This window comes from Lipotes vexillifer, unplaced genomic scaffold (assembly GCF_000442215.2).
Source record: "Lipotes vexillifer unplaced genomic scaffold, Lipotes_vexillifer_v1.1 scaffold237, whole genome shotgun sequence".
NCBI lineage: Eukaryota > Metazoa > Chordata > Mammalia > Artiodactyla > Lipotidae > Lipotes > Lipotes vexillifer.
The window spans coordinates 1,483,681-1,496,760 of record NW_006794332.1 but is presented as its reverse complement, the minus strand read 5'-3'; the positions used below and the strand labels follow the sequence as shown (position 1 = coordinate 1,496,760).

At 41.3% G+C, this 13,080-nt stretch overlaps 1 pseudogene across 1 annotated transcript; it reads right to left on the bottom strand.

Annotated features, from left to right (window-relative positions):
- Nucleotides 1-276: 276 nt before the first annotated feature.
- Nucleotides 277-1,418, bottom strand: LOC103090622 (transmembrane protein 5 pseudogene; annotated as a pseudogene). The gene has a single exon (XR_457110.1). The product of XR_457110.1 is annotated as a transmembrane protein 5 pseudogene (transcript).
- Nucleotides 1,419-13,080: the final 11,662 nt, after the last annotated feature.

Sequence of the window (13,080 nt, the reverse complement as noted above, 5' to 3'; positions counted from 1 at the left end):
TTTCTTCTACTGCTTCAAAACTTAGAAAATTATGTCAAACTTAATGTCAACCTCATGTGGCTGTAGTGCATGGAGGGGAACTTAATGGTAGTGGGAGTTGAGTAAGGAAATCAAGACAGAGAGCTAAGGTTATACAATAGTTTTTTTTTTTAATTTTTATTGAAGTATAGTTGATTTACAACATTGTGTTAGTTTCTGCTGTACAGCAAGGTGAATCAGTTATACATAAACATATCCACTTTTAAATTTTTTAATTAATTAATTTTTGAATTACAGTTAACCTTTATTATTCTTTAAAAGTGAACTTTCCACAATATTAATAAATCTCATTTTTAGCTCTGCTTTGAAATATTGATACCAGTGAAGTAACCTTTTTCTTCTTTGAATCTTTTCTTGTAAAATTATACTTTTCTCTTTTTCTAAAATAGGGAGTTCCTTCCAGTTCTTAATAAAGATAAAGGGAGCATTCATGGGCTTGAGTAACTGCACAGGAGCATTATGGTAAACAGATGAATTTCCACAGCTGCCAGCTGTCATTACGTCTTCTACCATGGGAACGGAGCCATAGGAGCAAGCCTCATATATTCTGTAACACTCTCTGTTTACTCCAGCTGGGCACAATGTGCGATCACTCTGAAGCAGAGCATCTTGATAATTCTTAAGACTTTCATTTGTTTCTTGAGGCTGCCACTGTTCTGTTGCTGAAACCCAACAAAGCTTATCATTCCCATCTTGTTTCAAAATGTTCATTAGTGCTTGTCTGGATGAATTTCCATAAATGGTTCCTACAATATTACACAAGTATGGCCTTTCATATGCAGCATTGACCAATTTGCCTCCACACAGGAAAATTCCTGTATGTTGCTACTCCTAAAGGCCATTGAAAAACATCCATGTTATTAATCCAGGGGCTGTCATATATTATGAAAAGTAGTTCCACAGAGCCTTCATTTCTTTTGAGAAATTGGTTTATCCATTCATTATTACAATGTTCATTTGCAACCAAAACAACAGCAAGATGCTGGAGTTTTTGAGTTTGCACTAAATTTTGTGCATAAAGTAACCACTGGGTGGCAAAAAAGACCTTTGCTTTTTCTCTTCCATTTAGAACGAGTACCACATTATTCTCATCAATAAAGAAGTACCCGGGGACCACAGCTGGACCAGTAATGAAGCTGTAATGTGTTCTTCCAACAACTAAATTTCCTTCTTTCCACTGAGCATTCACATCAGTGGGCTCAAGTAAACCTTCAAAAATATGCTCCCAAATACAAACCAATGGCAGCTTTGCCCCAGATTTGTACATGGAAGTCTTTTTTCTCTTTTGTGGACTTATTTAATATCTGAAGTCTGTGTTTTTGCTCATTTTTTTCATGTTCTTCCCAAGGATTCCATTCTTCACTTCTCAAAGTAGATTGTTTTTTCCAGAAGTTTCCCAATTATTTCCTTCTCATCCAGAACCATTCAGTGATGACTAATAAGTAGAGGGCACATTCCTTATCACTGAACTTGCACATAGGTAAAGAAGGCTGGAAAAGATGCTCTGTGTTTGAAGAGCATCTTACGATGTTCTTAGGTGTTTACGAACACCTTCCCATGTGCACATGCCATTGCTCATCTCATCATCATTATCACCTCAGTGCCCTTCCTGTGGCTTTGATGCTGGCCAGTATCTTCAGGGCCAAGAAGTGCAGGTTACTTGGATTTGCCTTTATTTAACTATTTGTGATTGGACCTTCCTTCAGTTTTCATCTGGGGTTCAGCTGATTGAGGCTGGGATTGGCTGGGCTTGGTTTTAGTCTATGGCTTGGGTCCAAGTTTGCTCCATATTCTCTCATCTGCTATGGTCCAGCAGTTATTGGAGTAAAGGTTCTGAGCCCCATATCAGGCTTCCCAACCTGGGGGTCTGGCAACGGGAAGAGGAATTACCAGAGAATCAGACTTTAAAGGCTAGTGGGATTTGATTGAAGGACTTCAACAGGACTGCTAATGTTGGAGGGTCTCCTGCAGAGGTGGGGGGTGGCTGTGGCTCACCGCGGGGACAAGGACACTGGCAGCAGAAGTTCTGGAAAGTACTCCTTTGTGGGAGCCCTCCCGGAGTCCGCCATTACATCCACTTTTTTAGAGTCTTTTCCCATATAGGTCACTACAGAGAATTGAGTAGAGTTCCCTGTGCTATACAGTAGGTACTTATTAGTTATCTAATAGTTATATTGTTAAATGGAGTGTGTGTGTGTGAGAAACGTTTTCCCAGAGAGGAATTATACTGTCCTTCCTGAGAACTATTAATACCGTTGGCATGACTGGTACCCACGATGCCCAACTGTGCAATAAGAATGAAGAAGGGAGCGTGACACTTTCAGAGAAATCTAGCTTCATGGAGGTAGCCACCTAGTTTATTTACATTCAGAATAATTTTGTTTTGTTTTGGTTGCTTGAGATGAATGGTTGTAAATAGAAGTCTAACTAATGCATAGCTTTGGAAAGGAATGAAATCTCACAATGGTGCAACTGTTGCTAAATAACTTCCTGCGTGTCCCCAAAGTGGCCAGTTTCAGAAGGATTGGGGAGATCTCATCTTGCAACATGTTATAACAAAGAAGGAGGGGTTAAGAAATCACACCTCCTCATTGCTACATGCTTGTACTTACAATAACCAGAGATTTTCTGGGATGTCCTTAATTCAGATATTCTTTTTTGTTGATCTAAGGTGCATCCTACTTGTCCCATCACAGGTCCCAACTTCCGTTCAAAAAGCAGAGTCACCATAGAAATTCGGCAGCAGATCCTGAGCTGTTCTCACCCCCACTCCTCTCTTCTAACCCATTTTGCTTATTTTCATTAACAGAACAGAACATAACACTTTTATGTGCCAATTCTCAGTCTCAGAAACTAATGGTTCTTTTTTATACATTGCAACAAACCCAAACTTCTTTTGCCATCTTTAAAGACTCTGCCCTACTTAGGTAACTTTCCTTTTCCTGCTTCCTGGACACTCATCTTTTGCTCTAGTCAAGTACCTCTGGTCTCTTTTCCTTGCAGTTGCCCTGTTCATTCCCACCTGCTATCCCATTGCTTTCCTTCTGCAATCTGTTCCGGCTGCTAGAACAGAATACAATAGACCGGGTGGCTTACTGACAACGGAAATTTATTTCTCACAGTTCTGGAGGCTGGGAAGTCCAAGATCAAGGCAGATTTGGTGTCTGGGGAGAGCCTGCTTCCTGATTCATAGATGTTCTCACATGGTAGAAGGGCAAGGGGGCTCTTTGGGGTCACTTTATAAGGGCACTAATCCCATTCTTGAGGGCTCCACCCTCATGGCCTAATCACCTCCCAAAGGCCTCACCTCCAGATACCATCACATTGGGGATTAGGTTTCAACATACGAATTTTGGGGGAACACAAACATTCAGTTTATAGCACTTTCTTTGTGTAATGCTTTCCTCCTGGAATGCTTTCCCTCCTTTCCTCGCTTAAAACTAGACTCACCTGTCAAGCCCTAAATCAAGTCTGACATTAAACAAAACAAAGCACAGTATAGAGCTTACCCTCCCAGGGAAGTGTAGGTGCCATTGCATAGGTAAGTCTCTGGGCAGAATCTCATCCATCAAAGACTGCTCTAGCCTCTCTGAGATGGATTGGTGGTTCTCTTTTATGTGTCTACAGTTTTTTGTTGAGCAAGTGCACATCTGTTGGGCAGTATTCAGATTCTTAAAGGATCCTAGATAGGCCCCACCCCCCAAATGTGATCAGTATATTGGATGTACTGGCTTTGGGTGCTCTGCCAGGAGGAAACAACTTTATTCTTTCTTACCACTGCCTTCAAATAAAACCTTGATATAAACTCCATTCCAAGCTCCTGGATGGTGGCTCAGGTTTTTGTTTTTCTGGACGTGGGGGATTAGAGCAGTTTCAGTTATTAAAAATTCTAGCCCAATCAAGACTTCAATCGCATGTCTATTAAAAGATTCTCCTTCCATGTCCTCCCAGAGTCCTGAAGTGGGAAGTGGGGGAGGCAATGTCTGCCTTTTCTTTCTTCCTCTTTCTACCTCTTGCATCTACTTGCTAGATGCTCCAGGGTTAGGTAGCAAGGAGGGGCTAGAAGTTGAGGAACTTTTTTTTTAAATAAACCTAGTTGGTGTTAGTCTGCAAAAACCCTCTGCATAGTCGACATCCAAATACTGACCATTTATTAAATAGGGTGCTTTTGTTGGTTCTTTGGGGACACCCTGTTGGAGACCTCTGAGGTTGAAACATTTCCTGACGTGGGAGAGGTAGTCTCTTGCTGCCCTCTTGTGTCATGCCCTCAACCCTACTCCAGCAGTTCACACTGTGTAAACTTTTTGCTGAGGCAATCTGGACCCTGGTGGGCAGTGTTCTTAGATGGGGTGCTTTTAAGGAGGCTCTAGCCTGGCTGTCCTCTGCAACATCCATTTAGCCCACAGGTTACCTGGCATGTTGCCTCTCTAAATCCTAGAAGTACAGTGTTCTCTCTTTGCTCTCCATCATAGATAGCTCCAGCCGGCCTCTCCCCTTTGGACTTTACTAGGTGAGAATCAGGCACCAGTCTCTGTGTTCCCCAAATTCCAGGAAACACAGATCAAACCCTCTAGTGATAGGCAGAAAAATGCCCCCCACAGATGTGCCTGCCTTAAGCCCTGGAGCCTGTGAATATGTTACCTCACATGACAAACTTTTGCTTTTCTGGAAGCTCCTCCTACGCAGTTTGGGAGGGCAGTGGTGTAATTTTCTACACCATGGGACTAACAAATCTTGTTGGCACTCTTTCTTGTATATAAGCTAGTGGTGGATGTCTTGGTGTGTCCAGCACATTATTTAAGCACGCTCACTCCCTCAGTCACAGTGTAGAGGCAGAAAATGTCCCATTTAATATTGTTGGACAAGTTTTGTAAATCTTTGTCCCTTGTTCTGTGTTTCAGTACAAGCACATATAGACCATTTCTAAGCATTTCCGTTACTCACTAGCTACCTGAATTCCTCTGCTGGACTAGGACTCCTTGATGGAAATCCTGTTACTGAGTGTCCTCTGCATTTTGATGAACACATCCCTCGTGTTGGGCTCTGTATATTTTTGCTCCTTTTTCTGGTCTGAAATTAATTTCTGCAACCAAGTCAGTTCCTTCACTTTCTCATTGTATTTTATGCAGATTGCCAGCAGGACATCATGCCTTATGTCTACGCCTTCCAGAGCATAGGTGGAACTTCAGGTTTAGGTGGGTTGGAGGGGCTCTAAAGATCAGCTCTTTCATTGCTTCTTTCCTCCCACTCCTGAAGTTTGAATCATCTCTCCTCACTGTCATCCAGGATATACAAGTATGGGATCCAGGGGGGATCATACTACTTCCCGTGTTTATTCCATTATGGAGATTTTCTTTGAGTTCCTTGAAGGCAAGGACCAAATCTTATTACCATGGCAACACCAGCCCCAACTCAAATCCTGGAGCAAAGCAGGAAGTCAGTGAATGAATGAGTGAATGAACAAATATTATTCGGCCCAAAACTGGCTTCTCTGTGGCTTCTATAACATCTTCCTTGGGACGATTCAGAATGATTTATTAATTCTCTTCTTTGCAGAATGGCCTTTAACTGTATAAAGCTATTTTGTCCTAATTGAGTCTTTTCTTCTCCTATATTTTCAGTCCCCCGAAGGATATTTCTACACATCAGTTACAACCCTTTCTACTTTAGTTTTCTGATAGCCTCTTAAGGAAGGTTCAGTTTTCTGGAATGAATTCAGCATGACGGTGGGCCGGAAGTGATTGTGTAACTATTGCAAAAGGCTGTGGTTTGAATCTTTCCAAAAGTCTTATCTGAGCAGCCCAGATGCAGCACTGTGCCAATAGTCACAGCTTCTCTGTTTCTCATTGTGTAGTCTGCAGATAGCCCTGCTGAGGGCTGAGGGTTTATATGGAAGGTGTCATGGTGTGTTTTAAGTGTAACAGGGTATCAAATGGAATTTTTCATGGTGTTTTGATATTTCATCTGAAGCCCCAGTGCTGAGAACAAAAAGTGATAATTATCCCCAGATTTCTGAATAGTGTACTAGCGCTGCCATATGCATGCAGAAACTGTGAAAAGACAGCAAAACTGGTATCAACCTTCCATCACATACTTCCAACTCATGCAGGAGAAAGAGTTTGATTAAAGATTCTCTGGGGTAGTGGATGGTACTGTGGCATTTCCCTTTCTCTTCTTATGAGGTGACCCTTGAGAGAACTGGGGGCTCCAGTGGTACCCTGGGATTGAAATAGAGCAGGGTGGACAATTCATGGAGAAATGGATGTGTGTCTTTGGAATTTAAGGATGTGAATGAATGGGACCTGGTGCTTGCTTCCTGCCTGATGAGTCTGGAATGCGGGAGGCTGGTCAGAACAAACAGTGATCCCTAAATGAGTGAAGAGGGCAACAGTGAGCACGTCTGCGCTACCAGAATTTCTAGGGGTGAGGACATGCATCTTCCAGGAGTTACAGTGGGAGATAGCTGGCCTTGAACCAGGAGCATTGCTGGTGGGGTGAAGGGACCCCAGCAATAAGCAGCTCTATGATATATTTCTGAGTAGGAGCTGAGCAGTTTGCAAGAAACTTCTGGGAGAAGTGGGGGAGTGCATTTGCTTTGGAGGGGGCTTTTCAGCTGGGTAGTTCGCACAGTGAGCCTTTGAAAGCCCCACAAATGACCCCACTGGAGAGAGCCCGCAAATGGGCTCCTACCTCAAGACCAGGGTCTGCTGTGTTGTAACAGTACCAGCCATGAAAGAAACACTTGCTCCTTTTCCTCTAATCCCCCTGCCCCATGCTTTGACCCTGGAGAAGCCGGAAGCAGCAGTGGGAGCGGAAGGACAGTGAAGGAGATGGAGGAAGGATAGACAGTACTTCCTTTCCGTGCTGTAGGCTGTAGTCACTATGCCTTAGGTTGGGGTGGAGCTGGGCTATGGTGATGGGGGACTCTGATTTGCGTATGTGATTGAAGTTTTAAACAGGACTTTTTAATGAGCTTTTTTTTTTTTTTGGTCTGTGAAAAGCGGCATGCGGGATCTTAGTTCCCAGACCCGGGGATCAAACCCCAGCCAAGCAGCGGAAGTACAGAGTCCTCACCACTGGACTGCCAGGGAATTCCCTAATGAGTTTTAATTCTTGAAAGTAAGTTTAAAAATCTCTGGGGGTAGACCTGAGATATTGCCCAGAGGTGGGGAAGGATGATTTGACAGAACATGTTGGGAAGGAGTGATTAGAGAAAAATAAAACTATTATCTGGTGTACACCACCAACTTTAGCCTGTCTGGTAAACTGATTAAATAAACAGTAATTTTAGGAAAATTACAGGAAGGCCGGGCCTGAGGGATAGGTAGGTAACAGACTATTCTCTGGAAACTTGGTATTATGGACTCTTTGTTTTTCTGAAGTTTTTAATATTTCTGTTTAATATTTTAAAAGTTTTTATTTTGAAATGATGTTATAACGACAGAAAAGTCGCAAAAATAGTACAGAGTTCCCAAATACTCATTCCTCAGCTTCTGCTAATGTTAACATCTTATATTGATATAACCATAGTGTAATGATCAAAACCAGGAAATTAACATTGATACAATACTATTAACTAATCTATAGACATTATCTGAGTTTGCCAGGTTCCCCATGAATGTTCTTTTTCTGTCCAGAATCCAAATTGCGATCCCACATTACATTTACTATCCACATTCTCCACCTTAGTCTTTCTTTGTATCATTAAATTTTAAGATTGGAAAAGATATTAAAGGTCCCCTAGATGAATCACCCAGTAGATTCTTGAATCCCCTCTATAAAAATCCCTGCTAATCAGTTTTTTTGGTAAGAAGACACCTCTAATGACAGTCTGTTTTAATGGGGCCCAACTCTATAAGGAAGTTCATAACTGTGATTCTCTTTCTTAAAGCTTCCACTTATTGATTCCGGTCCTTACCTGATCCTTGTCTTTAAAATAATCCTTCTGTCTGACGGCCTTCAAATATTTGAAGACCATTATATTTCTACTTGCCCTGAAGTCCCATCTCCCATTCCTGCCACCAAATCCTCTCTTCTTTAGGATGGCCATCTTCAGTTCCATTAACTGTTACTCATATGACATGGTTTTAAGTCATCTCACACATGGATCACTGTATCCCAAACAAGCTCCAGTTGTATATACAGGTGTAGATGTGGGTCTCTCTATTTGTCTATGTGGTGCCTGAACAGAGAAAAATCACATATCGTTCTCCACATTCTGTGTCCTATCTCAGCAGGCCAAGATTACATTAACATTTGGTTCGTTTTTATAAAGATAAGCAGGCAGTAGTTAGACATGCTAATTAAATAGCCATTTTTAGTGAACTTCAGTGGGTGATCCAGACTCCTGTGTGAGTTGCTAAGACAAGTTTGGTATCTTTCTCAGAGATATCTTTGGGCATGGAAAGCTGGACAAGGTAAGAATGTTTTCAATACAAAGAATGTTTTCAATACAAATTTGGATTGACAAGTTTCCAATTGAAAGTCATGGTGCCTGGCTACAAGTTCCTGGTATATCTTCTCCAAAAAAGAAAAGGCAGTACATTTTCAAAAACTAGAATAAACATTTAATGTATTGGCAGAATCTGGGAGAACTTTCATTTACTGAACAGCCAGTGGAAATGGATTGAGAAATGCAATGTGGCCGGAAATAGAGGAAGTATTTTTGTTTAAAAATAATAAGAGGTACAAACTATTATGTATAAAATAAGCTACAAGGATATATTGTATAACATGGGGAATATAGCCAATATTTTATAACAATTACGAATGGAATATAACCTTAAAAATTGTGAATCACTATACCATACACCTGTAATTATATAATATTGTACATCAACTATACTTCAGTAAAAAAAAAAAATTAAAAAATATTCTCAAAGGACTATTTTTCAGTCTTCTACTGCCTGTACCCTGGTTCAAAATGCAGGGTATGTTTTGACCTTACCTGTACAGTGTGTGTATTGCTGGAGGAGAGGCCTGGAGTATTCCTCTCCTCACAGTTCCCATGGGTATCTCTCTTTCCTCATACTCTCATAGTCTGTAATTTCCAGAGATGAATGGCAGGAAAGCACGAAGGGATTGGGGTTGGTGCATTTCATCTTGGAGATGAGCCCTAGTACGAGTTAAAGCTAGGACACTTTGCATCTGTTCAGAGAGTGAGAGAACCGACTATGGAGATGCAGTAACACTAGATGAATTTCTGCTTGATCCTGGGAATTGGGCCAAGAAACTGTCAGCAGCTTTCTCTCCAGAGCGGATTTCAGAGTGGAGTTATACTAGCACCTAAGTGATGTGAAGGAGAAAAGCAGTCCCTGACATTCAGGAACTAGCCCTTGGTGTCATTATAAGCTGGCCTGCGCTCAGTTAAGTTTTGATGTGCTCTTGTTGGACATAAGTAGTTTCACAGGACATCAGCATCAGACAGGGCCACTCCATGACCAGGATGCTTCAAAGCCAAAACAAAGAGCACTTGGTAATTATGTCTGAACACAGACAACACATGAACATTGTCCAAGTCACAAAATACCAAGAAGCTTCTGCCAGCTAAAATGAGTAATGGCTGTTTCCTTGTCAATTATACCTTCCACCTTGCTCCATTCTGCCCTCTCTATAAATCAGACTTACCAAGATACCCAGTGATAAAATTGTCCTGGCTTTCTGACACTGCCTAATTCGCCACATCACCCAATCAAAGCCCAAATCCAAAAATAAGTTCTTTCTGCATCCTCGTACTGAATTGCCCTGTGGTTCCCCATGTCATAATTCTGTCTTACTGCAACTGGTAATAAATCCAACTTGTTCAATGCAACACTGATTGGCCTTTGGTTTGAGGGCGGAAGGACAGAGAATGGGATGATACATACTTGGCAAATCCAATTAAGTGTTAATCTCTTTTCTTTCAAAGGTAAGCAAACAATAAAATGAAACAAGACATGGGGTCTAGGGAAAAAACTACTGTTGAATAAAGAAAAAAGAACAGCATCCCTAGACTTGGTTGGGCCCCCTAGCTATACATTTCTATAACTTCCAGTTTTGTACTGTTCATCATAGAATTCTGAGGAAACTAATATTTATTAGGAAAATTAAAATCCTAATTGGAAGTATTAAGGAGCCAAACTAATACTGTAGAAAATGGAAGTGGTAACATTGAGAGGAAACTTGAGAGGTTTTCCTAGACTGAAGAGAAGGATAATGGGAAAGCACATAGTAGACCTACAGTGATTCAATCCAAGAAGGATTTGTGTTCATAACGAAGAAACAAGAGCAATTTGAATGGAAGCAGTGCTAGTTACCACAGACTTGCTTGCTCAAAACGCATTCCAACCCTCTAGTAGTATGCAGAGCCAAGTCCCACTCTTCCCACAGTTGCCTGCAGTTTCGAATATGATTTAGGTTCTTCCAAGATGATGCACTCAAGCGAGACTGGATTTAGAAGTGAGTCATGTGGGAGAGAGAGAAGCAGGTAGGGAGGTCAGAGGCATCCAGTTTGCTGGTGCTGATTATGGCAGAGGCAACTCTGGAGGCAGCTTTCCAATTCGGCTGTCAGCTTCCTGGTGGGGACAGAGGCGGCCGAGTTTTGGAGCCAGCCAGTGTGGCAACGGCTCTTGTCTGGGCAGGAGCCTCCTGACTCTACACTGCCCTATGGGGGCCGGAGCAGCGGCTGTACTGGCAGCCCAGTTCTCAGACGTGCATCTGGGAGTCACTCACGGAAGGTCAGTCTAGAGCAGCACTATCCTATAGAAATGTAAGAACACACGTACATCGTTTAAACTTCTCTAGTAGCTGCGGTTGAAGTCCAAAGAAATAGGTGACATTAATTTTAATAATATATTTTGTTTAACCCAATATATCCAAAAATAGTATAATTTCCACATGTAGTCAATATATCACTTTTTTCATACTGATGTGTATCTTACCTGAGAGTAGCCACATTTCAAGCACTCAGCCGTCTGTGGCTCCTGTATTGGACAACACAGGTCTAGAGTCCTTTTTTTCCGTTTTCCTGGCAATTTAGTAAATAATTTAATACCTTGTAATAAATCTCTCTCTGCTTAAACTTGTGGGTTGTGTTTTCCACAGTTGAACACTGGCTGATATAGAAGCAATACCAGATAAATAAACATAAAAAGGACTCAATCTGTACCAGCAAAATGAATGAAAAGAAAACCATACTTAGACACACTGGTACAAATTCTTTGAACTGCAAAGATGAAAGAACCTCAGATGCATCCAGACAGCCTCCCTTGCCCCCTGGTAAATCTATTAAAGAAAAATATACAGATTGGCCTTAGCCTTCTTTCCTGCAAAGATAAATGGCAAAGGAGATGGAATGATGACTATACATTTGGGGGATAGAAGGTATAGCTTGAGAATTTTATACTCAGCCAAGTTGTTTTTCAGGTGTAAACATAGCAGAATGACAGATGTGTAAGGGCTCATGAAACATACCATGAATAGAGCTCTCTTGAAAAAGTTATTTGCTGATGTTTTCTTTTTCATATCAACCTTCTCCTGTTTTGCTTCTGCCTCTTTTAGTTTCATAATTTCTTGTTCTTTTTTTCTTCCTGGCTACTTAAAAATTAAAAAAAAATTTTTTTCTTGAGGATACTAAAATACATTTATTTAAAAAAAATTTAAAGTGTGTCATTTTAATTTTCTTTTAATAGTGATTTCATCCATTGATTGTAATAGAGTTGGTGTTCTTTCTTAACATTACTTCCTGTGTTTTGGATTTCGGTTTGCAGGCCCTTCTTGAAAGGAAGATTTTATATCTTTATTATTCTCTCTGCCTATTTTCTCTCTCTGATCCCCTGCACCCTGACTCTTGTGGTTTTGAGGTTTGTCTCCACCTGGTCCATGGGGTCCCCAGGTCTTATATTGGCTGCTTGGAGCTCCTGCCCCACAATGATGTTGGGGATGTCACAGATACAGTCACAGATGAGCCCATAGACAGCTTGCCTGGCAGCCAAGTGGAAAGGCTGAGGTGTCCCCTCCTAAGCTTGCAGCATCACAGATGCCGTGGTCAAGGTCGCAGGCAGCCGCTGCTTTCAGTTTCCTTTCTTGAGTTGGGGAGCCTCACTACAGGCCCTGGTCTCAGGCCAGGAGCCTGGCCTCCCAAGGGGTATTCCTATTCCTGTTGCTAGGGGCGATAGTCAGCCTGTATGCACTGGGCGGGCCCAATTGTTTGTTTCCATCCAGAGTTTATTCTAGTGGTTGCCGCATCCATGCTCACTGTTTGGTGCCTGTGTTGTGCTAGTTATTAATATTATCAGTATCAACCTGACCTGTTAACCCCACAGAAGCTGAGTTTCTGGCCACCTCAGATTGCTTCTTGACCTGGAGCCCAGGAGGCCTGTAGCTTTCACTCCTACATTTAATGCTTTGTTCTGGGCATTTGTTCATTTTGTTTTTTAAATAAATATAAAATTTTAAGTTAAAAAAATTTAAAAATTGAGGTATAATTGACACACAACATTATACAGTTGACCCTTGAACAACTCAGGGATTAGGGGCGCTGACACTCTGCACAGTTGAAATTCTAAAAATCTGTGTATAACTTACCATCAGCCCTTGGTATCTGTGATTCCTCTGCATCCTCAGTTTCCTGTATCCATGGTTCAGCATTGGCAGGTTCAACCAACTGTGGACGGTATAGTACTGTAGCATTTACTATTGAAAAAAAATCTATGTACAAGTGGACCCATGTAGTTCAAATCCATGTTGTTCAAGGGTCAACTGTATTAGTTTCAGGTGTTCAACATAATGATTTGATATTTGTGTATGTTGCAAAATGACCACCACAATGTCTGGTTAACGTGAGTGTGACTTTTATTTTCTTCTGTATTTTATTTATTTATTTTAAAAATATTTATTTATTTATTTGGCTGCACTGGGTCTTAGTCGCGACACGTGGGATCTAGTTCCCTGACCAGGGATCAAACCTGGGCCCCTTGCATTGGGAGTGTGAAGTCTTAGTGTTATTATAATATGTGATATAATAATGGAGGTGAGTGAAAGGTAATAAATGCTATAAAATTA